Raw genomic sequence first — 26,836 nt, forward strand, 5'->3', positions numbered from 1 at the left:
GAGCCTGGAGCCTACTTCAGATTCTGTGTTTCCCTCTCTCTCCCCTCTCTCTCTACCCCTCCCCTGCTCACGCTCTGTCTCTCTCTCTCTCTCTCTCTCAAAAATAAATAAACATTAAAAAAAGTAAAAAAAATACTTGTTAAAGCACTTATCACAATAGATCCAATATAGTAAGTGCTCAGTAAAATGTAGCTTCTAATATTCATATCATCTTCTTCTGAAAAGGATTTGATGCTTGTCAAAACTGAATAGTTTTGGATGAAATGGGGCTCTACCATGACTCCAACACCTCTTTGTGGCTGGCTTATCAGTTTCTTAAGTAGTCATTTCCATCGCCCTGTCTTTGTTGCACGGTGACGGAGTTCCTCACTGTGAGTGCTTTGAATGGATGCAGAGGAAGGCTCACTTTTGGTGGAAAGATGAGTCTGATTTCTGAAAGAAGTGTGGTCCGGCTGTACTCCCAATCTCAGAGGCCACCTGGCAGAGCTGGTAAATCTCATGCAGCTGGAAACCTAGAATAAGATGACATTTGTTTAAGTTAGAACGAGGTCAAAACAAAAGAAGTGCTTTCACACATGGGGTGGGACCTGCGTGGGATTTTTCCTCACGCCAATGGTACAGGCTGTAAACGTACGTATAAGTAAAACTGTCGAGGTAAGCTCAAAAATGATAGATTTTGAAAAAGATTTATTTACAAATTTGGATTTGAGTGGGAACACAATCCCGGTTGATTTGCTTTCCCCAATAAAACCATCCATTCTGTGACGATGGGAGTTTTTTATATATTCAATGTCCAGTTGGTGGCCACATGGCCACGTGTGACTACTGAGCACTTTCGAATGTGGCTCGTGCAACTGGGAATTTTGAGTTTTCTCTCATTTAAACTTCAGAGCTGCATGTGGCCTGTGGCTCTTGTGTTAGCACAGTTCTAGATCTCTGGTCTACTCTTCTACGGCTTTTCCAGCATTTGAAGTTTGGACATTACAAGTACTCAGTGAATCTTGAGATATTTTTAAAAGAGTAGGATTAAGCATAACTAAAGTAATGACAGTAGCTGGGTTTTTGTTGTTTGTTTGTTTGCATAGTGCTTTACAGTTTATAGGACACTTCCAAATACATGTTCGTATTTGGTCGTCATCACGGCAATCCTGATGTGCAGGTGCAAATACATAACTATTCATACCGCTCTTGTGGTTGCAAGGAACAGAAACCCATCAAAGTAGCTTAAGAACAAAGGTGGATTTGTTGTAAGGAAGTGTGGATGTCTAATGGGACTCCCAGGCAGAAAGTGCCACTGGAGCTCAGATGGGCCGGCAGGGACCAAGGCAGTCTCTCCCCTGCCTTTCTCTTGCTTGGGGTTGGAGGGGGGGGGACACATGTTTACCGCCTGGGTTTCTCTTTTGGCACCTCTACTTGATTCTCTCTCAGCAGTGTTGTGTCTGTCTGTGGCTAAAGACGCTCACCTGAGTGGAGGCTCCAGATTGCTCTGATTTAAGGGCCAACAGAGACGCCTAGCGTTTCTGAGTTTCAGTTCCCAAATGGGGTGAACTGGCGCAGTTTAGATCAGGTATCTATATGTGGTCTGCCTCACTTCAGTTCTAGAAAGCTTTCCTGAGAGCAGCGGCAAAGGGAACTGAGGCAGGGTGGCATCCCTTCTCCTCTGGGCTCCAGGCGGGCGCAGCTCACCACGCCTGCTCTGCACCCGCCTGGATGTCTTCAGGCACCTCCCACTAAGGTGTTGGAAGAGAGCTCTTTTCTCTCCTTCAAACGCATTCATCTTTCGTTCCTTTCCGTCTCAGCAAGGGGCAGCCACACTTTCTGGAGGCAGAATTCTGGTGTTCATTACCAGTTCCTCACCATTCAGCTCATCTCTAAGACCTATCCTCTTGGCCTCCAAAATGTACTTGAAATTTGCCCATTTCTCTTCATCCTTACCATCCCCATCCTGGTGTAAGTCACTGTATTCGTTTTCTATTACTGTCTAACTAATTACCCCCAAACTTAGCAGCCTCAAACGGCACAGAGTGCCCGTGGGTCGAGAGTCTGGGTGTAGGTCACCTGGGGCCTCTGGCTCAGGGTCTCTCACAGGCTGCAGTAGAGGTGTCTCCTGGGGGTCCAGTCATCTCAGGGAAGGATGTGGGGAGGAACCCCATCCAAGCTCACGTGATTGTTGACAAGATTCAATTCCTTCAGAGTTGTTGGGCTGACGGCCCCTCGGTTCCTACCTGGCTGTTGGCCAGAGGCTGCCCTCAGCTCCTTGCTTTGATGGTCTCTCCACAGGACAGCTTGCTTCATGAGAGCAAGCATGTGAGGGGAGAGAGAGAGAATGAATAATGTTGAACCGTGTCAGCCCCGTCCACAGATTTAGAAGAGCCAATACTTTCTCAGTCTTGCTTGGGTTGATTTGAGTTGGGTTTATGTGGCTTACAGCCAAGTGCCCCCTGCACTACCCCCCCCCCCCCCCCCGCACGGCTCCCTATTTTTTTAGAGTAAAATCTAGAGTAAAATCACGTTGGCATACAAAACCTACATGAGCTGGCCTCTTTATTCAGTGACTGCATCACCTGTCCTTCTCATCATGACTCACTCTGCTCCCCCCATGATGGTCTCCTTGCTGTCCCTCATACACATCAGTCCTTATTCCATACTGATCTTATCAGACTTTTTGGGTGCGGTTCTGGTATTTTTTTTGAAATAGCCATTGATTCTAATGTGCATCCAGGGCTGAGAATCATCCCTTCAGAGTAATAAAGAAGACCAATGAATATTATTAAGACAGGCACTATAAAGAATTTAGTCAAGTTTATATATAATTTATATATAACTTGTCTCCTGTCAACAAAGAATTCACTTGCTTTCCAATTTTATTTTATTATTATTTTTTTATTTTTGAGAGAGAAAGAGAGAGAGAGAGAGAGAGAGAGAGAGAGAGAGAATCCCCAAGCAGGTTCCATGCTCAGCATGGAGCCTGACACAAGGCCCATTCTCACAAACCATGAGATCATGACCTGAGCTGAAAGCAAGAGTTGGACGCTTAACCTAATGAGCCACCCAGGTGCCCCTCTTTCCAGTTTTATCTATAACATAGGAAATCACTTGCCTATACAATTTAAAATTTGTTTTAAGACTCCCTAGGACTCGGTTATTTATTATAATCCTGAGGTTCAAAAAATGTGTTCTAGGAAACTATATTTGTTCAAATGTTTGTTGTAGAAAAGACTATTTGTCCTCCTAAGGTCATAAACTGAATTTGATACAGGAGGTTGATTTTGTGCTTTTAGCTTGTGATCATTAAACTACTTTTCAACTCTACCAGCTAGGGTACTATTTGATATTCAAATTAATTCTCCTTTACAAAAATGTTATTTTGCAAATAACGAAGTGACTCTAATGGATTACCTTTAAAATATGATGCAAAATCTTGATTTTCTATGCATCAATAATTTTAAAGAATCCCCTCACCTCGCCGTTCATTACACGTATGCCAGAAAGAATCTGTCTTGATTTTTTTTAAAAGATTTTATTTTAGAGGTGCCTGGTTGGCTCAACAGTTAAGTGTCTGACTCTTGATCTCAGCTCAGGTTTTGATCTCAGGGTCAAGAGTTCAAGTCCTGCATTGGGCTCCACACTGGATGTGAAGCCCAGTTAAAAAAAAAAAAAAGACTTTCTTTCTTCCTTTATTTTTTCTTTTCTTTTCTTTTCTTTTCTTTTTTCTTTTCTTTTCTTTTCTGTTCTTTTCTTTTCTTTTCTTCCTTTCCTTTTCTTTTTTTTCTTTCTCCCTTCCTTCCTTCCTTCCTTTCTTTTCTTTCTTTCTTTCTTTTTCTTTCTTTTTCAAATCTTAAGCAGGCTCCATGCTCAGTGTGAAGCCTGATGTGGGGCTTGGTCTCACAACACTGATATCATAACCTGAGCTGAAATCAGGAGTCAGATGCTTAATGGACTGAGCCACCCGGGTGCTCCTAAAGGTTTGCTTTTAAAGGCTTGAAGTCACAACCCCAAGATCAAGAATCACGTGATCTACCAACCAAGCCAGCCAGGTGCCTTCAGTCTTGATTTTTGATGGCTTCCTGGTTCAAGTTTCTTAGGAGACCAAGTTCTTCTTAGTGACCTGTGAGGTTTCCCCAATTCCTTTTATAAAATCCTTAGTTTGGTTTATGCCACTTGAGTGCATTTTGCACCAAGGCAATTATTAATTCTGACAGCAGCCTCCATTGTGAGTATTCCTATTCCCATTTTACAGATGTGTAATCTGAGCCCCAAATCCTCACAATTAGGAGTTGGTAATCTCTGGGTGACCCCCCAGATCTTATGAATTTAAACTCTCACAGAAACAGCTAATATGGCACACTCCTCTTAAAAAAGATATTCACAAGACTTTTCAACTCTTACCACCAATTCAAGTGTATTTTCATCACCCCAAAAAGAAACCCTCTATCGATTAAGCAGTCATTCCTCATTTGCCTCTACCCCCACCCTCCATCAACCATTAATCTACTTCCTATCTCTTTGGATTTTCCCACTCTGGATGTTTCATATAATTGGAATCATACAACATGTGGCCTTTTGTGCCCATCTTCTTTCATTCGACGTAATATTTTGCAGGTTCATCTATGTTGTAACATGGGTCTGTCCTTTGTTCCGTTTTATGGCTGAATATTATTCTACTGTATGACTACACCACATTTTGGTTTTCCATTCATCAGTTGATAGACATTTGGATTATTTCCACCCTTTGGCTATTGTGAAGCATGTCCTTTGATTAAAATCCTGTCACAGGAGTCTTGTTCTTCAAATTAGACAGAGGACACATCCTGTTTCACACACTTAAAAAATTACTCTGTGGGGTCTGTTCCAGGTACTATTTCTATGTAACAAATCACACCAATATTTACTGGCATAAACAACAACTTTACTACTCTCATGGCTCTTATGGGTTAAGAATTCAGACTAGGTGCCGAGGCAATGGCTTACTTCTGCTCCATGATGTCTGGGGACTCAGCTGGAAAAACTCAGGAATTAAGGGTGACTTGATGGCTAGTGGTTGGAGGCATTGGGAGGCATCTTTTGTCACATGTCTATTTCATGTTGACTGTTAGCTGGGACCTCAGCTATCCAGCTGTCTAAAGCATCCTCATGTGACCTCTCCCCTTGGTCTCTCCACATGGGCAGGTTGGACTTCCTCACAACATGGTGGCTGGGGTCCAAGAGTGAGCATCCCAAGAAAGCAAGGAGGAAGTGCATATAGTTTTTATGCTCTATCCCTGGAAATCAAATAGCATCTTTTCTGCTATAGTCTATTGATTGAGCCACTTGCTAAGATCCGAGGGAGTGGGATCATAGACTCCATCACTGAACATGGAGAATATCAAGATCATGTTATAAGAACATGTGGCATGGGAGCTATTGTCATGGCCATCTTTGGAAAAAACAGTCTACAACAGGGACTTTGCACTGGGTTGGGCCCATGCCAGGTGTTGAGTAGATTCTTATTGAATTAAGTGGAATTTATGCTCATCAACAATTATACTTAGGTCTACTCTCTGATCTGTTCTTTAGTCTACTTTCTCCCTCAGAAGTGACTCTTTTCTGGGCACAGTTCTTAAGCTTTGTTTTTTCCTTTTAATTTTTTTTTAAACATTTATTCATTTTTTGGGAGACAAAGAGACAGAGCACGAGCAGGGAAGAGGCAGAGAGAGACACACACACACAGAATCCAAAGCAGGCTCCAGACTCTGAGCTATCAGCACAGAGCCTGATGTGGGGCTCGAACCCACGAACCGTAAGATCATGACCTGAGCCAAAGTCTGATGCTCAACGAACTGAGCCACCCAGGTTCCCCTAAAGATTTTTTTTAACCCTAGCTTAGAACTGCTTTCTGCAGTTTCCTAGCTGTGTGGTCTTAGACAAGTCACTTTGCTTCTCTGAGCCTCAGTTGTCTTACTTATAAAACAGGGGAATGTGTTTATTCCCACTCCATAAAACTGTTTTGGGAATTCAATGGGCTAAGGCATAAAGAGTGCTTATCATAGAGACTGGCTGGAGGTAAGGGTTCCATAAATGATAGATATTTTTATTGCTCTTGTGATTATCCAAATATAATCCCCATTTTCTTATGCTTTCCAGGATCCAGTCCGAACCTGAAAGATTAGGGCCAAATCCTGTTTGAGAAGAGATGGCAGAAATCACAACTCCTCTGCTTTTCTTATTTCCCATTTCTTTCTGTTTCTTTTATTAAGATTGCCTGTCCTGCACATAACTTCCTATTTACCAGCAGAGAGCTCAGGTCGTGGTGGACGCTACCAACCTAAAACGCTGAAAAATAATAAAGCTCCAATCCCAGGGAAGTTTCCATGGTCCTAAAGTCAAAACTTGCAATCTTCCCTGGCACTGGAATTATCCTCAGTTAGAATCCCCAGCCTCCCTGCTGCTGTTGCTTGTTGCTGTAATTATTCTGTCGTCATTAATTCAATGAAGCCTATTAACCCACATCAGATAGTGTATTTGTCTACAATGCATGTTACCTGCTCCTCTAGACAAGGCAGCTGTCGTGCTTCAAGCTTGCTGTCTCTTTGTCCTCCTGTTGAGGTCCCACACTGTCAGCCTACAAGTGTTCCGCACATATTATAGAATCCTCATGAATGTTCTTGTAACTTCCCAAAGACTGGTGGCTTGTTGGCCTGGTGGGGCCCCACCCTTAAGGGTAAAGTGCTCCATCCTGCGGCTCTGGGGAAAATTGTCCGTCCCCCCGCTTTCCCTCTTTTTTCCCATCCTTCCTTCCTCCTAGAGGCTGAGAGCATGGGTTCTGGAAGCCGACCACCTGTGTTGGAATCCTGGCTCTGCCTGCTGACTGTGTGGAGGTGGCTTAATCTCCCTGAGCCTGTGTTTCCTCATCTGTGAAATGCTGGTAATAACGGTAGGACTTTAAATGTGTCAACATGCACGAAGTACATTACACCACTGCCTGGCTCACAGTCAGTGCACAGTAACGTTGCTGTTGTTGTTATTATTCCTTCCTTTTTTCTTCCTTCCTGTCTTAACTCAGGCTACTATTAAAAAATACCACAGACTGGGGGACTTAAACAACAGATCTTTATTTCTCACAGCTCTGGAGGCTGGATGTCCAAGATCAGGGTGCCCACACGGTCAGTTTCTTGTGAGAGCCCTCTTTCAGGTTGCAGACTGCTGTTTTCTCCTTGTGTCCTCGCATGGTGGGAAAAGAGCTAGCTAGCTCTCCGGGGTCTCTTGTGTAAGGGCACGGCTCCCACTCCTGAGGGCTCCACCCTCATGACCCAATCACCCCAAAGACTCCCCAGCTCCTAAAACCATCACTTGGGGGTTAGGATTTCAACATAGGATTTTTTAAAAAAAAAAATTTAATGTTTATTTATTTTTGAGAGAGAGAGAGAGAGAGAGAGAGAGAGAGAGACAGAGTGTGAGCTGGGGAAGAGGCAGAGAGAGGGAGAACACAGAATCCAAAGCAGGCTCCAGGCTCTGAGTTGCCAGCACAGAGGCTGATGCGGGGTTTGAACCCACAAGCCGCAAGATCATGACCTGAGCTGAAGTCAGACGCTTAACCGACTGAGCCACCCAGGTGCCCCTTAATTTTTTAATGTTTATTTATTTTTGAGAGAGAGAGAGACAGAGCACAAGTAGGGGAGGAGCAGAGAGAGAGGGAGACACAGAATCTGAAGCAGGCTCCAGGCTCTGAGCTGTCAGCCCAGAGCCTGATGCGGGGCTCGAGCCCACTAACCGTGAGATCATGACTTGAGCCGAAGTCAGACACTTAACCGACTGAGCCACCCAGGCGCCCCTCAACATAGGAATTTTGAGGGGATACATTCAGTTCTTAACACCTTCCTTCCAAAGGAAGAAAGCCTTTTGTAAGCATGTCTTATGTGGCAGGTGCTCAGCTCGATTCTGGGCTGAACTAGTCCCTTGTGGCACCTGCACTGAGGGAGACAGGCATTAAATAATTACTAACAGGCACAGCTTGTGATAAATGCCACAGGGTACTAGGAATGGGTATAGCAGGCCTAGCTCGCTTTCTATGGAGGAGGTGGGGCTGGCCAGGGAAGACTTCCTGGAGGAAGTGACATCTGAACACAGGTCTTAAAGAAAAATAAAATATTTCCAGGAGGAGGCTTGTGTGTGTGTGTGTGCGTGTGTGTGTGTGTGTGTGTGTGTGTGTGTGTGTGTGTAAGTTAAAAACAGCACCTCTGATTGTGGGAACCCCATACAGAAAGCTCTGAAGGAGCCTTCATTAATTTTTTGAGTAGGTAATACTTTCACATCGTTTGAACTTCAAAACACGCAAAAGGATAAACACTGAAAGACCTCTAGCTTTTCCATTGACTGTTCCCTGCCCTCAAGGCAACAAATGAACCATTCTAGACAATATGTATACATAAGCGAAATGTGCTTATTCTGTCCCTCCTTTTTTCTTTTTGAAACATAAAAGATGCCCGCTTTTTCTATTTGCTTTTCCCCCCTTTCTCTGTAATATGGATCTTAGAGATTCTTCCACGGGAGCGCACGGAGAACTTTCTTATTCTTTTTTTCAGGAGCCCGCAGAGCATACTATGTAGTAGACTATATATAGTTCATCCCTGCAGTCTCCTATTGGTGGATGTTTTGGGTGCTTCCCACCTTTTATTATTATTATAAGCAGGCAATGGCTGATAATCTGACACCTGTGTGCTATGCTCATGTGCAAATAAATCTGTGGGATAAATCCCTAAAAGTGGAATAGTTAGGCCAAGTGATACATTTTTTAAAAATTGTTTTTCTTTAATGTTTATTTATTTTTAAAAGAGAGACACAGAATCCGCAGCAGGCTCCGGGTTCTGAGCTTCCAGCACAGAGCCTGATGTGGGGCTCAAACTCACAAGCAGTGAGATCATGACCTGAGCCCAAGTCAGGCGCTCAACCGACTGACCGACGCAGGTGCCCCACAAATGATACATTTTTAAAATAGATGTTGATGGAGGCTGTGCCAATTTACACCCCATCTCCAGCAATGTCTCAGAGCGTCTATTTTGCTACATTTCATCGATAGCAGTGGCTTATCAGGTTCTTTTTAATTTTGCCCATCTGATAGGTGAAAATTACTACATCAGTAGAGTTTTAATTTTCATCTCTCATGAATAACGTAGACCACTTTTGCATTTGTTTGAGAATCACTTGTATTTATTTTCTTACAAATTGTCTTTACCTTTTGTCCACTTTTCTATTGGCCTGCTCTCTTTCTTATTGATTTTACATGTCAGAGAAATTAGCCCTCTTCTCTGCTAAGCTTCACCAACATCATTTCCTGGTCTGTCATTTATATTTTGAATTCGCTTATGGTGGTTTTGAGTCTGCAGACTTTTTTTTTTTTAAGTTTTATGTAATCAAATGTATACATATTTTTTACGGCTCCTGGATTTGTGACACACTTAAGGGTAATCTTCCTCATTCCGGGATCATAAGATGACTCCCTTCTTTAAAAAATATCTTCAGGAAAGATGATTCCAGATGGTATTTTAATTATGTTTCCGAGTTTACCACCCACCATGGTGGAAATGCTTCCCTTATATCTAAATGAAACCCCTGATGCTCTAGCTTGCACACACTGGTAATATTTTTTTCACCTCATCAGCAAATATTTCCTGAGAACTTACTATGTGTCACTATGGAACTGGGAGCTACAAGGATTGCTAAAGAAGCCAATAAAAATAGCTGAAATCCTACCACCTGGAAATAATCACTGCAAACGTTTGGTATTTATCATTAAAGTTTTTTTTTTTTTTTAAGTCTACTGTGTTAGTCAGGGGTCTCCAGAGAAGCAGAACCAATAGGATTATATAAGAAGAGATTTATTATTGCAGTTGGCCCACGCATTTATGGAGGTTAAGGAGTCCCGGGATCTGCTGTCTGTAAGCTGGAGGATGAAGAAAGCCAGGGCTGTGATTCAGTTTGAATCTGAAGGCTTGATGATCAGGGGGCCTGTGGTAGAAATTCTGGTCTGAGTCTGAATGAAGCACTGATGTTCAAAGGCAGGAGAAGATAGGTGTCCCAGATCAAGCAGAGAGAGTGAATTTGTGTCTCCTCCATATTTTCTTTTTTTAAATTCGGATATTCAGGCCTTCAAAAAATGGGGTGATGCCCACCTGTACCAGTGAGGGCATCGTCTCCTCAGTCTGCTGATTCAAATACTAATCTCTCCTGGAAACACCTTCACAGACATGACCAGAAATGATGTTTTAACAGCTCTCTGGGCAACGCTTAGCCTGGTCAAGCTGATGCCTACAATTAACCATCACATCTAGATACACATATTTTTAAATAAAAATAAGATTATTTTACATATATATTATAAGATTATTACATATATAAGATAATGATATCATATATTACATATATAATATAATATTATAGTTTATAAGATTATTATATATATTATGTATATATATGATATTTTATGACCTGATTTTCAAATACATCTTGGATTTTTTTCTTTGTCACTAACTGTAAATCTACATTGTAATGTTTAATGGCCATGGCTATGATTTGCCTGTAGCAGGGTTTGTTGACTCGCTCCTTACTGATGGACAGTTAGACTGTCTTCCTTATTTCACCATTATAAACAATGCTGCAGAGAACAACCTGGTATCTACATCTTTGCCCTCTTGTCGTGGACATAGAATTGCTGGGTCATATTGCCGAACTGCTTTACGGAAGGATTGTACTGATTTACACCCTCACCAGTGCTGTAAGGGTGTCGGGGGCAGGGACGCATAATATGGCTCCAGGTCCAAGTCTGGTCATTGCCCGTCTCTGTAAAGAATCTCTTACAGGCGGGGCACCTGGGTGGCTCAGTCAGTTAAGCGTCCGACTTCAGCCAGGTCACGATCTCGCGGTCCGTGGGTTCTAGTCCCGCGTCGGGCTCTGTGCTGACCGCTCAGAGCCTGGAGCCTGTTTCAGATTCTGTGTCTCCCTTTCTCTCTGACCCTCCCCCGTTCATGCTCTGTCTCTCTCTGTCTCAAAAATAAATAAACGTTAAAAAAAATTTTTTTAAATAAAAAAAAAAAAGAATATCTTACTGGAGCACGGCTGCTCCTATTCACTTATGTATCGTTGTGGCTGCTTTTGCCCTCTGAGGGCAGAGTTAAGCAGTTGCAACAGAGACCACATGGCCCACGGACCCTAAATTATTTACTGATTGACCCTTTGCAGACAAAGTTTGCTGACTCCTGTCTTATTTCAGCAGAGAAGTTATGTTACCTTTTGGGTGTTCTTGTTCACTTTACTACGGTTTACAAGCTGATTTTGATGTGGAATGTGGAAGCAACATCAAGCATCTTGTCCCAAAACCTATAGGCTTTAAGCAGTGCAGATCCACATTTCATTCCATCATTTAATGGCTTTGTAACTCCAGTCAAATTTTTAAAAATTGTTTTAAATGTTTATTTATTTTTGAGAGAGACAGAGAGAGAGAGAGAGAGAGAGCAAACGGAGGAGGGGCAGAGAGAGAGGGAGACACAGAATCTGAAGGAGGCTCCAGGCTCTGGGATGTCAGCCCAGAGCCCAACACAGGGCTCGAACCCACAAACTCTGAGATCATAATCTGAGCCAAAATCAGAGGTTCAACCGACTGAGTCACCCAGGTGCCCCAACTCCAGTCAAATTTTTAGTTTCTCAGAGACTCAGTTTGTTCGTGTTAAAATGGGAACAATGACAGCAACCCAGGAAGGTTATAGTTGTAAGACACCTGGCCCAGTGCTTGGCTTCTGGTGCATGTAGAACCAACATGAGTTTACTTCCCCTTCCCAAAGACGTCTGCTTCTAGCGAGTAGGAAAAAGAAATTAGCAGGGAAGAGGGTTGGTAATAGCTGCTTTCTGCTGTTGCTTCTCATTTTGGTCCCAAAGTTTGGAGAATTCTTTTTTTTTTTTTTCCCCCAAGTAACTTCCAAACATTTAAAGCCAAAACATATCTAAGTCATAGGAATAGCAAGCATCAAGAGTAAGAAATGACTGGCTTTTTCTGTTGTTTTTAAACTTTTTGGAGAAACAGAACTTCTGCTACATACTTGAGCTGAACAACCTTCACAACTATTTTAAAATTCAGGGAGTGTCTTAGATTGATGGGATCAAGGAATAGTGTGTCTGCAGCTGTCATTCACATTAAGAAGTGGTTTTAGGTGAAATCATGTGGGGGACCCCACCCACGCTGGTATCAGAGCACGCAGGTTTTATAACTTCCACACATTTAAACCAGATGATTCTTTGCTGTAGGATGTCTAGCAGCATCCCTGGTGTGGGACACAGGCTAATGCTAGACCCACAAAGATGGCCATGTCCTAATTCCTATCATCTGTGAATATATTACCTTACATGGAAAAAAAAAAAAAAAAGAGCACACAAAACCCTTCATTTAAATGAAAGATCTTGAGATTATCCCAGATGATCGAGGTGGGCCCGATATCATCACAGGGGTCCTGATAAGAGAGAAGGCAATATGATGATAGAAACAGAGAAGGAAGAGAGAAGGTGCTATGGCTGCTGACTTGAAGAAGGAGGAAGGGGCCATGAGCCAAGGAATGTAGGCGGCCTGTAGAATCTGGAAAACACAAGGAAACCAATTCTTCCCTGGAGGCCTCCAGAAGGAAAGCAGCCTTGCAAAGTCATGTTAGTCTTGTGACCCCTGGGGTTGTCAGAAATTTATTTCTGTTATTTGAAACCACTAAGGTTGTGATCTTTTGTTACAGCAGGAACACGAAACAAATACTTCTGGTATCCACCCACCAGATACCAGTAAAACCCCACCCCAGTTGTGATAGCCAAAAATGTCCACAGACATGACTTCCCCATGTCCCATGGGGAGCACAACTGTTCCCAGTTGAGAACTGCTGTGTTAGGGAGATTCCAACAGCAGCTGCAAGAATTCAGAGGCAAGAAGTCAATGCTGTGGGTATGGCTGGCACATGGTCAGCCAGGTGTGGCTTCAGGTGGGCACACAGATAGGTATGGGAAGCTAGGAGATGTAGACTACTCATAATGTCCATTGTCACTCCTTTCTGTTCCCTCACCCTGGGAGGTTTATGCTTGGATACTCAGAGAGCATGGCTGGACTGGCTGAGAATCCTTATTGAATGTGACAGCTTGCCCTGCTGGGTCCCTACTTCTTAGCACAAGGATGACAGCTGCTCTCTGTGGCAGCCTTTCCTGTGGATCAGACTCCTTTGCTTGACTGACCAATTCCCTTCATGCTGGGCAGGAAGGACTTCCTTCTGTCGGAGCCACAGTAGCAAAGTCTGGGCTGGTTCTAAGTAACAAGAGGGACTCTGATTAATATAAGGAAAATCAATCATTGGTTTTTCAGGATAGTAGGGTATCATGGAATGAAGGAAGTTTGCTTAGGAAGGAGAATACCAGCGTAGCTCTGGGAAGCTCAGAAACAGATGGAATTCATGGTCTCCCTTTCAAGTTCTGCTGTTAATCTTGTCTCATTTCCCAGTCTTGGTTTCCAAGTTGCAAATTCCTGGAAGAGAGAATCTTATTGTGTGGGTCCAATAGATCAACCAGCTGAGACCACAGGGAAGGACTTGCCCAAGGTCACTGATAGCAGAGCTGGGCCACCTCTCTTGACTTTCAGAACTGTTTCTTTTGCATAACCAAGTACTAGAGTCTTTGCGGGAGGTCAGATTGTCCAATTAGAGAGCTAACCAAGAGCTGATACACTAAGGAAAGTTCTTTGGAAGCCTGCTGAGATGACACCTGAACTGGAAAATATTGGCCAACACTGGCTGTTTTGTCTACTGTGTATCAGGTGTCTAGGTGTTTGTAGGTATCTAGAAGTGACATGTGTTCTATGGACATATTTAAAATTAGTTCTATCAGAGTTTTGGGGGAATTATTGTGAATCACAATAGAGTGAAGTTTTTAAAAACTACTCCACCATTTCATTTTTTTTCTTTTAAAATTTTAATTTAAATTCTACTTAGTTAACATAGACTACAATATTGGTTTCAGGAGTAGCATTCAGTGATTCATCACTTACATACAACACCTAGTGCTCATTATAACAAATGGCCTCCTTAATACCCATCACTTATCTAGCCCATCCCCCACCCACCTTCCTCCATCAACCCTATTTATTCTCTATCTTTAAGACTGTCTTATGGGGGTGCCTGGGTGGCTTCGTCAGTTAAGTGTCCAACTTCAGCTCAGGTCATGATCTCATGGTTCGTGAGTTCGAGCCCCATATCGGGCTGTCTGCTGTCACACAAAGCCCCCTTCAGATCCTCTGTCTCTCCCCCTCCCCTGCACTCTCTTTCTCTCTCTCTCTCTCTCTCTCTCTGTCTCTCAAAAATAAATAAACATTTCAAAAAGTCCCATGGCTTGTTTCCTTCTCTATCTTCCCCCCCTTGCCTTATGTTCATCTGTTTTGTTTCTTGTATTCCACATATGAGTGAAATCCTATGGTATTTGTCTTTCTTTGACTGACTTACTTCGCTTAGCATGACACACCCTAGTTCCATTGCAAATGGCAAGATTTCACTCTTTTTGATGGTCAAGTAGTATTCCACTATATATGTATACACACACACACACACACACACACACACACACACACACACACACACCACATCTTCTTTATCCATCCATCAGTTGATGGGTATTTGGGTTCTCTCCATAGTTTGGCTACTGTTTTTAATGCTGCTATAAACATCAGTGTGTGTGTACCTCTTCAAATCTGTATTTTTTTAATCTTTGGGTAAATACCTAGTAATGCAATTGCTGGATCATAGGGTAGTCCTATTTTTAACTTTTTGAGGAACTTCTATATTGTTCTCCAGAGTGGCTGCACCAGTTTGCGTTCCCACCAACAGTGTTAACAGGGTTCCCCTTTCTCGGCATCCTCGCCAACACCTGTAGTTTCTTGTGTTCTTTTTAAAAAAAAATTTTTTTTAATGTTGATTTATTTTTGAGAGAGAGACAGAGTGTGAGTGGGTAAGAGGCAGAGAGAGGGAGACACAGAATCCAAAGCAGGCTGAGTTGTCAGCACAGAGCCTGATGCAGGGCTCGAATTCACGAACCGTGAGCCCATGACCTGAACTGAAGTCGGACACTTAACCGACTGAGCCACCCGGGTGCCCCTCTTGTGTTCTTAATTTTAGCTATTCTGACAGGTGTGAGGTGGTATCTCTTTGTGGTTTTGATTTGCATTTCCCTGATGATGAGCGATGTTGAGCATCTTTTCATGTGTCTGTTAGCCATCTGGTTGTCTTCTTTGGAAAAGTCTCTATTTACATCTTCTGTCCATTTCTTAACTGGATTATTTGTGTTTGGGGTGTTGAGTTTGATAAGTTCTTTATAGATTTTGGATACTAACCCTTTATCAGGTAACGTCATTTGCAAATATCTTCTCCCACTCCGTCAGTTGCCTTTTAGTTTTGCTGATTGTTTCCTTCGCTGTGCAGAAGCTTTTTATCTTGATGAAGTCCCAGTTGTTCATGTTTGCCTTTGTCTCTCTTGCTTCTGGTGATGTGTCTAATAAGAAGTTGCTCCAGCTGAGGTCAAAGAGGTTGCTGCCTGTGTTCTCCTCTGGGATTTTGATGCTTTCCTTTCTCACATTTAGGTCTTTCATCCACTTTGAATTTATTTTTGTGTCTGGTGTAAGAAAGTGGTCCAGGTTCTTTCTTCTGCATGTTGCCATCCAGTATTTCCAACACCATTTGCTGAAGAGACTGTCTTTATTCCATTGCATATTCTTTCCTGCTTTGTCAAAGATAGTTGGCCATACATTTGTGGGTCCATTTCTGGGTTCTCTATTCTGGGTTCCATTCATCTGAGTGTCTGTTTTTGTGCCAGTACCATACTGTCTTGATGATTACAGCTTTGTAATACAGCTTGAAGTCTGGAATCATGAGGTCTCCAGCTTGGTTTTCTTTTTCAGGATTGTTTTGGGGTCCTTTGTGGTTCCACACAAATTTTAGGATTGTTTCTTCTGGCTCTATGAAAAATGCTGGTGGTATTTTGATGGGGATTGCATTAAATGCATAGATTACTCTGGGTACTGTAGACATTTTAACAATGATTGTTCTTCCAATTGTGAGCGTGGAATGCATTTCCATTTCTTTGTGCCCTCTTCAACTTCTTTCATAAGTGTTCTATAGTTTTCAGAGTACAGATCTTTTACCTCCTTGGTTAGGTTTATTCATAGATATCTCATTGTTTTAGGTTCCTCCAGCATTTTCAGCAATTTCTGGTCCCCAGTGAAGTTCTCTCAGATCCTTTGGCAATTGCCACAGCCTAATTGAATATTCCACTTCAGATGCCCTTTCTTGGTCTGCTTTGGGCTATGACTGAATTCTTCTCTCTAGGTCTCTATTTAAATAAACACCAGCACCGCAACAGGTTTAATTTTTTTTAAGCCTTTATTTAAATTCCAGTTAGTTAATATACAGTGTAGTATTAGTTTCAGGTTTACGAAATAGTGATTCAACACTTCCATACAACACTCTGGGGGTCATCACCACAAATGCCCTCTTTAATCCCCATCACCTGTTTCACCCATCTCCCACCTGCCTCCCCTCTGGTAACCATCATTTCGTTCTCAAAAGTTAAGAGTCTGTTTCTTGGTTTCTCTCTCTCTCTCTCTCTCTCTCTCTCTCTTTCAAGCAGGCTTCACTCCCGGCACGGAGCCCGACATGGGACTCGAACTCACAAGCCTGAGATCAAGACCTGAGGTGAGAATGAGACAGATGCTCAACCAACTGAGCCACCCAGGTGCCCCTTGCTCTCTTTTTTCCCCCTTTGCTCCTTTGTTTTGTTCTTAAATTCCACATATGAGTGAAATCATGTGGTATTTGTCTTTCTCTGACTGACTTAATTTGCTTAGCATGATACTCTCGAGCTCCATCCGTGTTGTTGCCAATGGCAAGATTTCATTCCTTTTTTATGGCTGAGTAATATTCCATTGTATACATACCACATGTTCTTTTTACATTCATCTATCCATGGACACTTGGGCTGCTTCCATATAATTTGGCTTTAATTCAACAACCAGTGCATACTTACTAGAGAAAAAAAATTAAAAAACACAGATATGTGAGGTAAAACTTATAAAATTACCCATAAGCTTATTGTGCATAAAAACCTCTTCATAATTTGCTCTATTTGGTGTCCTTCCAGGCTCTTTTTTTTATTGGTTGATATTTTGTGAAAAAAAAATGGGATTATACTGCATCTTGTTTTATTGTTTATTTTGTTAATTTAATTATCATAATATTTTTCAACAGGCTTAAATATATGTTGATTATATTTTTTAATAGCTTCATAGTATTTCATGATTATGCCATGATTTACTTATTCGTCATTAAGAGAGAGAACTCTTTTTGTTTCTGAGTTGTTGAAAAGTCTGTGATGTTTATGTGGCTGCAGAATAAATCAAACCATGACTAAGGTTTCAGAATTTCATGAATTATTATGTTTTTTAATTTATTCCATTTTGGATAGTTACATTTTTTTGTCCTTTCTCGCTGGAGGATATTTTGTTGTGACATCCCTCTGTGATATTGGGGAAGGAGTGTGGAATATTCTTAGGTCCTCCCTATGCATTTGTGCTTCTGTCAGCCTTCTCTGAAAGGGTTGGCCTGGAAAGAAAAGCAGATGAGCTTACGCACACGTATATTTCCTCACCCTCACTCACCTCATGTGACCGCTTATGGAGAGGAAAACAAGTCAGCTTCTTCAACCAAATCACAGTGCTTTGTCCATGGGTCATTTTCTGTAACACGCAGAAGAATTTATAAGGGTTCCCAGTTTTCTTCATTCACGTGACAAAATTTTATTGAGTACCTACTATGTGCTAAACAGTTTGCTTGGTCATTGGAACATACACAGATAGTCTTAGGGCATCTCGGTAGTGAAGTCTTTATATATCATTTTGTCCTCCTGGTGGTCAGGTCAATTTCATCTTACTCTAAGGCTGGGGCTTTGGAGCAGACGGACCCTTGCACACCCATGCGACCTTCATGACATTGGGCACCTAGTTTATGTTCTTTGTGCCTGCTTTCATATTATATTAATACAATTCAATGGAATCATCTGTGTAAAATATACAATGTAGAGTAAATGGTTGAATATGAGATGACCATTATTATTAGCATCATATTCTACAGAAAAGCTTACAATCAAGTAGAAGAAGATGTATTGCCTGGTCATTTATTTATCCTTAGCAGCTGATGAAGAAAGAACTAATTAGTCTAAACACTGAGCAAGATGAAAGGAGCAGGCCACTGGCTGCCTCTCTGGGGTTAATTTAGCCATCACTTCTGCATGGAGCTGGTACATTTAGAGTGTGAAAGGAACCTGCTGCTTGTTGATAATTAGTCTGGTTTCAATGAGTATCATCAGGTGTTAATAACAGCTCAAATGCACTGTATCTTTTCACAACTTTTAGAAGATGTTTAGGTTGTTTGCTGGGTTCTCACTTCTCGGGCTTCTGTGTGGATGTTGGGGGTTGATCTAGGGAGGGCCAGATAGGATGCTTCTACCTCCATGGATCCTAGCCATCTCCATGATGGCAACAATATGGCCCTGCCCAGAATGGGTAATATCGTGGATATTACATGAATTGGGTCAGATGCTGGCCTTTCCTGATGGAAAGTGGCATTTCTTTCCCAGTGGGGGACATTTCTTCTTGTCCCAAATAATCCTGACAATACAATAGTTTAAAAGAAAAAAAAACCCAACTGGAAGGAATATAAATTTTTACCAATAGAGTACTACCTAAATGCATATTAGGATATCATACAACAGAACACAATGTAGCCATTAAAAAGAATAATGTGTACCTGTATAGAATGGTGTCCAAGAGGTACAAATTGGGAGAAAAGCTGCAGAACAGTAACTAGGGTCTGATTTGATGTAAGGGGGGGGGGGTGATAAATAAAGGGAGAAAAACTGACAGAGAAAGAAAAAAAAGGAAGAGAAAAAGAAAAGGAAAGAAGAAAAGTATTTCTTTATAAAACCAGGCTTTCCTTTGCACATCATAGATTACTCCAGAATTTGAGGACTGAGGTAGATTTTTACTGCAGGAAAAAGGGGGGTGTGTGTATAGGGGTTTTACACAGTACCACATTGAAAGACTACTCCAAATTTTCTCCATACTTTATTTGGAGAGTGAGTGCCCACAACAGGATTAATTCTATTCTGTGGATTGACACACACTATCCTCACTGATCTATCCCAAGGCCTTTTATTTATTTATAATAGCATAGACACATATCCTTGTTGTGATCGGAGCAGTTCTCCTGAGATGTAATTTATGATCATTAAAATGCACCCATTTTAAGTGTATAGTTCATTGAGATTCAACAATCAGGATATAGAACATTTCTGTCACCCCAAAGATTCTCTTGCTTCTCTTCCCAGTTAATCATTAATTCCCAGCCCTGGTCCCAGGCAAATGCTGATCTACTTCTATTACAATATATTTTCTTTCCTAGAGTTTCCTATAAATGCAGTCATACAGGATGTACTTCTGTGGTAGGATTCTTCTCAGAATAACAAACTGAGGGTTGATGGGGGGTGGGAGGGAGGGGAGGGTGGGTGATGGGTATCGAGGAGGGCACATTTTGGGATGAGCCCTAGGTGTTGTATGGAAACCAATTTGACAATAAATTTCATATGTTGAAAAAAAAAAAGGATTCTTCTCAGAATAATGGTTTGGCCGTTCATGTGTGTTGCATGTATCAGTAGTTCTTTTCTGTTTTAAAATTTGGACTGAGTAGTATTCTGTTTTATATAAACAGCATGTTATAATATACCATATACATTATAATATTAGACAGTATGTTTATCCATCCACATATTGAGAAAGATTTTATTTGGGGAAAGGTTTATGTCACCAAAAAGGTTGAAAACCACTTTTCCACCTTAATTGCATATTCTTGGGAACGATGGCGAACTCAATCTACACCATGATTTCCAGTGAGAAAGCAGGTCTCATGTTGGGAGATTAGGTGATAGGATGACTGAAGGTTTCTGTGGCCTTATTGAATACACATGTGGCAGGCATCCCAGGCAGTGGCCCCCAGTTATCCTCACCTCTTGGTATTCATGTTTTTGTATAATATCCTCTCTTTTGGGGTGGGCTAGACTTCTAATGAATTGAATATGGCAGAAGTAATGGGCTATCACTTCTGTGATTAGGTTATAAAAAAAAAAAAACTACTTCTGTCTTAGGAGCTAGTTCTAGGATGGCTTTCTAGGGAAGCCAGCTATCATATCATGAATCCGTCCTGTGGTGAGGTCCATGTGGTAAGGGGTCAAGGCCTGCCAATAACCACAGAAATAAGCTTGGGAAGGAGATTGCCCCAGTTGAATCCTCAAATGAGACTGCGATGTTTGATGGCTTAATTGCAATCTCAGGAGAAATCTTGAGTCAGAGGCACCCAGATAAGCGAAACCGAGCAATATAAACTGTGAGATAATTACTAAGTTACTAAGTTCGGGGGTCATTTGTTACACAGCGGAGATAACTAATACTGACAAAATTAAGTTATTGTTGTTAATTATTCCTATTGCTACCATAGACTTCGCCCTTCCTGGTTTCAATGCCAGGTTTAGCAGAGCCCTGGAGATACGTTACGGTAATAATCACCAGGCAGTAGACATGAAGTCTGGTACTTGTCAGGCACTTACTTACTTACTTTAGGGGAGAAAGGACTGTAAGGTAACTAGAGCTAGTACAGAAAGGAGCTGGGTTTGAATCCAGGCAGTGACGCTAGTGTCCCTCACTGTGACCATGACACATCCGGCTGCCTTGGACACCAGCATCTCCCAGCCACCCACAAATGATCCTGGCCCCAACCTTCTCCTTATTCCACTCTTGCCCCTTCTTCCCTGGATTCTCCCCGACCAACCCTGTCCCAGCTCCCAGCTCAACCACTTCCGGGTCAGCCATCCTCCAGCTGCTTTTCCTGATCAAGGATGTCAGGGCAGACTACGTATGTTGGGATCTTAGCAACTTTTCATCTTCCCCCTCCAGAGAACTGTCTGCCTTCCTTACTCCTTCTTCATCTCAGCGATTGTTCTTTTTTAGTCAGATGGAAACAGGAAGGTTTTCTTTCTAGGCTCCTTTCCCATATCAGGAATTAAAACAGTGTCTAAATGCAGTGAATATTAATGTATATTTGAAGGATAAAATGAAGCAGTGAATGACTGAATTGCCCGCTTGCTCGGGGAGACACCTTGGGGCTGGAAATGAGCTTGCTCTTTGGCCTCAGACTTGCCTTTGAATTCTAGCTCTGCTGGTCCTTGGCTGTGAGATCCTGGCCATGTGACTTCTCTGTGCCTCTATTTTCTCATCCCTAAAATGGGAGCATCAATTTTTTTATGGCTAAAGATGAAGTGATACTGTCCATAAAATAGCACAGTGCCTGGTACAATATAATTAGTCCATTTATTACCACTGTTGTTGTTGCCTAATTCTTATTTGTGCATTTTCAGATGTCTTTTCTCAAAGTTGAGGAGTTCTTCAATGAAAAAGACTGTCTCCACCAGCATTTTCCTCCCCTGGGTCATCTTTCCTCCCCTGGGTCACATCCTCTTTCACTCCGTCACGGTATAAAAGGGCAGGATGGTGCAGAGGTCCAAGAGTATGGCCTGTGCAGTCAGAGAAACTGGCATCGAACCATGGCTCTTCCACTTCTTAAACAAATGACCTTGGGCAAATTATGAGCGTCACCAGGCCTGTGGATAAAATGGCAAGAATAGTAGCTCCAGCATGGTGGCATTGTGGCGAAGGTTGGTGGAGATAATTAATGCACGTAAGATACTCATTGTGGTGCCGGCGCACAATGGTAACCCAGCAAATGCATGTTCTTATTATCATTATTATAGGAGTTGGTGGAGGATGCTGAGGCATGAGGCCACCCCTCCTCCAGCTTCTAAAGCCTAAGCATTTTACTCTAAAACATTCTGCAGGCACCTGCAGGGATTTCCACTGTGCTTTGGACAGCGGCGGCCCATTTGGATCGGTAGAAGGCTCTTTTCCTCTTGTCTGTCTTGCCTGGGGTGTGTGTGTGTGGGGGGGGGGGTTCTCTCTGTGCGTTAGACTTCTATTCATGGATCATCTGCCAGAGACTTGCACCAAGATTTCTTACTCTGCTTTTCAGATTTTCTTCCCCTAATGGTCCTGTTCTGTGCTGTCACCCTGGTGCCCTCCCCTCCTCTCCAGCCCTCAGCAGCTGGCAGGAAATGTTTATAGAAGAAGCTTTTCTTTCTCTTTTTAATAGCCTCCTAGGCTGCAACCTCCCAAATGAGAACCTTGTTAACCAGAAGGACTCTAGGCTACTGATTTATATTCCAGTCATCAAGAGAGGAAAGAGAATTAGAGAGGGAGAAAGAAAATGCTAACGTATCCATGGACTAGTTCCAACACCCTTTCTGATGAGGAGTGTGTATATCTATTTATGTTCTGGGTGCTAAGGGATTCCTTCTAGATTTTAGTATTTGACCTGCTATCCTTGGGTCACGTGGATTCTTTGTTCCTCTTGTGGGTGTGCTGAAAACAAGAGTAACAAATTTATTCTCCTGCCATTTAAACAAAAGATTTGTTACTTTCAAATAATAAAGGTACTTGTTTCAACAGAAATGTTAGGATCTCAGCAAAGATGGTGTCCAAGCTCATGGTGGCTTCAGAGGACGGGTAAGGGCTTACCTCCTATCACTCTCCACAGATACTCACGGGCCAACATCTCTCCATGGGTAGTTATGAGAGAGTCATAAAACTTACAGGTGATAGTCTTTCGTGGCCAGAATTCTAGCTCAGTGGTTCAAGGAAGGCTTCCAGGAGGAGGAAGTGCATTTAGAACTGGGCTTTGAAAGCTGGTGTCATAGAGAATGCAGGCTGTTCCCCAATACCATTCCCCTCTACTTCCATAACAGAATACCTAATTTGTAGCCGGCTCATCCCCCTCACCCCCAAGAAAGACAATACTTCTTTGGAATCTTGCTTGCAACACTCGCCACGATTATTTCCCTTCCTGTACGCGCATCCTTTTGCAGGGTGACTTGGTAGCACCTCCTGTTTAGTGATGGAGTCTTTCCCCATTCTTGAATCCAAGCCGGACTTGTGATTTGCTTTGTTCAGTACAATGCAATGGAAATGACATTGTGCTAATCCCAAGCCTAGGCCTCCAGAGGCCTTGCATACCTCCACTCACCCTTGTGGAATCCTGCCCGACCATCATGTGACCAAGCCAGAGTTAGCCTTCTGGACGATAGGAGCCTGTTTGGAGCAGGGACAAACTTTCCTAGCTGAGGTCATCCTAGACCAGCCAACCAGACAGCTAACTACAGGCACATGAGTACTCACCCAAGTCCACAAAAACCGCCTAGCTGAACTGAGCCCAAATTACCAACGCATAGAATCATGTGGTGGGTAAATGCTTATTGTTTTAAGCTACTGTGTTAGGACGTGGTGGTTTGTGATGTATCAAAGTAGTTAATACAATTTCCCATGCAGCTAGGTGTGTCTGCATAACCAGCATAAACCAGGTTTTGTTGGGTGACATGTAAGTGACTGTGTTGTGTATGATTCCTGGGCTGGGGGAGCAGATTTCTTTATAGGGAGGAAGCATGCTTTTCTTCCATATTTCTTGTTCCCTAATGACGAGAATGAGAATGTAATAGCTGGAGGTCCAGCAGCCATTCTGGGTCAGGAAGGGAGTTTAGGAATGGAAGGAACCCAGTGCAGAACAATAACTTAGGAGGATCCTGTTCCTCTGAAGCCATAGATTGCCTTTCTAACCCTATTCTGACTACTTCTAAATTTATTAAGCAAAAGGGATAAACTTTTGCCTTTTTTAGGCCACTGGTGTTTTGAGTTTTACGGTGAAATCATAGCTGAACCTAATCCCAAATAATACCAATGGTCGGGATTTAGATAAGCAGCAATGGTAGGAAAGAGTACTCATACCAAAGGGAATTTGTAGAGGGAATATCTTGGATAACGTTTCAGAAGAAGAAAAAGTGGGGGTGGCGAAAAGACTGCATGGTATTTCTTAAGGGAAACACTGGGTGATAGGGCTGGGAACAGTTTGGGGCCAGCTTTTGCAAGGCCTTGAAGGGTAGGCTAAGAAATTTGGAGAATGTGGCACAACAGATGTCTGAAGCCTTATAAAAATCAGAGTAAGGAATTCACTGATTCATTTCCTCCGGGGAGTTAATGTTCCAGTGAGAGAGACAAGATAACAAAATAATAGGATGATTACAGATTGTGATTAATGGTCTGTGTGATATGATGCTGACTAACTGTTGGATGCAGGCAAGTACTTTAGAGAGGTTGGTCAGAGAAAGATTTTTTTTTTTTTTTTTAATTTTTAGAATCCTGTGCCAGGCATTGTGCAGAAGTCTAGGGACACAGGGAGTGATAACACACAGTTTCTGTCGTGAAGGATCTGTCTGTGGCTGTGAAGAGATCACAGTCTTGTGTGGTGGTAGGGTTAATCGGGAACAATTTCCTAGAGGAGGTGGGAGAGCGCCAAAGCAAGTAATTTAGTCTTCCCATCTGTATCAGTCAGATGTGGCTGTGATAAAACTGTGTAACATACACCCCCCCCCCCAAATCTTTGCTTACCACAAAAATGATTTTTCTCACAGGTCTGCATGTAGGCTGTGATTCTGCGGGGCTCTGCTGGATCAGCTTGCTTGATTCCAGGCCCAGGTCTGTTGTAGGTATCTCCTCATCCTGGGACCATTGGCTACGCAAGGTTTGATCTTCTCACGGTCGATGGCAGAAGTTCAAGAGATCAAGCAGAGTCACAGAGGCACATTTAAAGCCTCTGCTTCTATTGCATCTACTCACACTACTGGCCACAGCAAGTCACATGACCAAGACTGACAACCACGGGTCAGAAAGAACACTCTACCCACAGTGAGAAAATGTCAAAGGTACAAGGATGTTTAATTCTGTAATGCAGGGAGTGAAAGGTTGGAAACAGTAAGTCAGTCTTTCATAGTATTCAAGGAAGTGAGGTACTTCTCCATTTTTTCAGAAATCTCATGTATGTTTGAGTATTTTGCTAATTTTTTTCAAGAAATCTTTTCTATTTCCTGTTAGATTTATTGCAAAGCACCATTATCCTTTTTGTCTAAATTTAAAAATAATTTTTTTAAAGTTTATTTATATTTGAGAGAGAGAAAGAGAGACAGACAGACAGACCTTGAGCAGGGGAGGGCAGAGAGACAGAGACAGAATCCGAAGCAGGCTCCAGGCTCCGAGCTGCAAGCTGTCAGCACAGAACCCGATGCGGGCCTTGAACCCACGAGCAATGAGATCATGACCTGAGCCAAAGTCAGATGCTTAACCAACTGAACGCCCCTTGTCTAAATTTTTTCTTAAAAAATTACATATGCATACATGGTAAAAACTTCAAAAAGGAGTACTGAAAGATATAACAGTGAACATAAGGGTGGCCCTTCCCAAGAGGCAAATCCTGGGTTTCTTTTCAGAGATATTCTGTGTGTGCACAAACAAATATTTTGGTTTTTTTAGTGTTAAGTTTTTATTTTAATTCTGGTTGAGTTAACATACAGAACCAAATATTTTCTTACATTAAAAAAAATACAAAATGCAGGCGCCTGGGTGGCTCAGTTGGTTAAGTGTCCAACTTCGGCCCAAGTCATGATATCACCGATCATGGGTTCGAGCCCTGCGTCGGGCTCTGTGCTGACAGCTCAGAGCCTGGAGCCTGCTTCTGATTCTGTGTCTGCCTGTCTCTCTCCATCTCTCAAAAATGAATAAATGTTAAAAAAAAATGTTTTTAATACAAAATGGCATTCCACTATACTTGTTCCTCTGTATCTCCCTTCTTCTCTTCTGTTTAACAATGTATCTTAGAGGTGGTGCCATTTCAGTTCAGCGAGGCCCATTTCATTGTGTTTAATGGCTACATTGTTTTCCGCTGTGAGGCTGTGCTGTAATTTATTTAATCAGAGCCATATTGAAAGACATTTGGATTATGTCCAATCTTTTGCTACCATAACCAAGGCTGCATTAAGTACCCCGGAACATCTATCTTTATGCACGTGTGTGAGTATATCAGTAGGTTAAATCTCTAAGCAGAAATTGCTAGATCAAGGGATATGCAACTTAACATTTGATGGATATTGACTCTCTGTTTCTAAAAAGAAAGAATGATTTCTTCCAGCATGTCTACAGATCTCTGTCTGTCCCCCCTATCTTCCTCTGATTCTTGTCCCATGGTATTGTTCAGGGCTGAACCAATGGAATAAAGTAGTTCAAAACTTATTCCTCTAGGATCTCTGGGGAGAGTTTGAGTAGTATCCTTTGAATCTCGACAAAAAAAAAAAAAAAAAAAAAAAATTGAAGATGGGGAAGAACCTGGTACAGCTGTTGTTACCCAGATCATCCATTTATTTATTTATTTAAAAAATTTTTTTTAATGTTTTATTTTTGAGACAGAGAAAGACAGAGCGGGAGCAGGGGAAGGGCAGAGAGAGAGGGAGACCCAGAAACCGAAGCAGGCTCCAGGCTCTGAGCTGTCAGCACAGAGCCCTATGCGGGGCTCGAACCCACAAACTGTGAGATCATGACCTGAGCCAAAGTTGACGCTTAACTGACTGAGCCGCCCAGATGCCCCATTTATTTTTTATTTTTTATTGTTTTAACGTCCAGATCATCTTTTTTTTTTTTTCAATTTTTTTTTTCAACGTTTATTTTTTATTTTTGGGACAGAGAGAGACAGAGCATGAACGGGGGAGGGGCAGAGAGAGAGGGAGACACAGAATCGGAAACAGGCTCCAGGCTCTGAGCCATCAG

At 42.2% G+C, this 26,836-nt stretch overlaps 1 long non-coding RNA gene across 2 annotated transcripts in view; it reads left to right on the forward strand.

Annotated features, from left to right (window-relative positions):
- Positions 1-26,836, forward strand: part of LOC123588856 — a 101,612-nt gene that overhangs the window by 72,854 nt on the left and 1,922 nt on the right. For both annotated transcript variants that reach the window (XR_006708040.1, XR_006708041.1), the window contains exon 2: positions 24,655-24,945. This is a non-coding gene — a long non-coding RNA (uncharacterized LOC123588856). The remainder of the gene's footprint in view (positions 1-24,654; positions 24,946-26,836) is intronic.

This window comes from Leopardus geoffroyi, chromosome E3 (genome assembly GCF_018350155.1).
Source record: "Leopardus geoffroyi isolate Oge1 chromosome E3, O.geoffroyi_Oge1_pat1.0, whole genome shotgun sequence".
Classification (NCBI taxonomy): Eukaryota; Metazoa; Chordata; class Mammalia; order Carnivora; family Felidae; genus Leopardus; species Leopardus geoffroyi.